Below are 1,241 nucleotides of genomic sequence, written 5' to 3'. Positions count from 1 at the left end.
AAGAGTCCACTCGGAAGGAGCTTCCTACTAACTCCTAGGTATTAGATATTGTATTGCAGTGGTAGATTTGCACCATTTAGCTTGACCTGTTTAGCAGATTTTTAAGTCCTTCCAGATAACACGGAAAGAAATCAGAAAGATTTATCCCCCAGTTCTCATCATTCTTGAGCATGTTTACAGATAATAGTTTTTTAAAAAGACTTCTGATACAATAGAATTCCACGTAAATTAATTCTGTCAACATTTGGTTTATTTTCAAGTGTCTTTATGTGTGAACACATAAAAGAGTGGAGCTCTCCAGTGAAGCTCCATCTGTAAAATCAGGCCACTTCCGCCCATGACGAGCAGCACTAACATCTCCTACCTTGCAGGATCCACGTAAGGTTTCTCCTACCAGCTGGCTGTGAGGGCCACTGGAAGCAAGGCTCTTCTCTGTCATTAATGCTTCTCTCCCTGCCATGTGCACACACCAGTACCAACTGCTGAGACCACCAGCCTCTTCCCACTGGAGTTGAAGATCTCAAAAGGAAAGTGTGCCACAGTGACAAGCGGGTCACATGGACCATAAGGGATATAAAAGAAAGTGGAGAGAACAGAGGCACTACTGCAGGCCTTCTTAACTCCTCTCCCTCAGTCATTCTTATACACTTACAAGCCACAACAAGCTCACAGATTGTCCCTCTATTCCTCCACTAGTTTATCACTTTCTACCAGCCTTCTCTAGTTTTCAGCTTGCTCCTAGATCCTTCTATATACTTAATTCCTTCTTCTTTTTTTTTTTTCCTGCAGGGCTTTTTTTCCTCTCATTCTTTCCTGCTGGTCTGTAGCAGGCAGATGGAGAAGTTGATACTTACCCTTGCTAAGGCGTCATTTCCAGCAGAAGTACAGAAAAATGGATCTTAAAAAAATGAAACCAAATCTTAGTTTAAATCAAACCAAGCAGTTTATCTTACCTGTCCAGTTTATGTGCCATCTCCATTTCTAAAACTCTGTTCTGAAGTGCTTTCACACTGTAGCTAGGTGTCAAACTGGACCAGAAATTTATCCCTTCTTTCTAGAGAAAAAGAATGTACCAAATCATAAGGCAGTCCTTTAGCTAGTTCTGCTTTGCCCCTCCTGGGAGTTGGTGTGGAAAGGCAGTAATGCTTCCTTTTGCATTTGGAAAATGCAAAATCTTCCACACCTAAGAAAAAACAGATACTAAGATTCAAGCCCACACCACTTCTCTCATCCCACGCTCT

At 41.8% G+C, this 1,241-nt stretch overlaps 1 protein-coding gene across 1 annotated transcript in view; it reads left to right on the top strand.

Moving 5' to 3' along the window:
• MAATS1 (MYCBP-associated, testis expressed 1) overlaps positions 1 to 1,241 on the top strand; it is a 28,171-nt gene that overhangs the window by 14,572 nt on the left and 12,358 nt on the right. The gene's annotated exons all lie outside the window — the stretch shown is intronic.

The sequence above is a fragment of the Buceros rhinoceros genome, unplaced genomic scaffold (assembly GCF_000710305.1).
Source record: "Buceros rhinoceros silvestris isolate BGI_N320 unplaced genomic scaffold, ASM71030v1 scaffold22341, whole genome shotgun sequence".
In the NCBI taxonomy this organism is placed as follows: Eukaryota; Metazoa; Chordata; class Aves; order Bucerotiformes; family Bucerotidae; genus Buceros; species Buceros rhinoceros.
The sequence above is the reverse complement of the archived record's forward strand: the minus strand, read 5'-3'. Positions and strand labels throughout refer to the sequence as shown.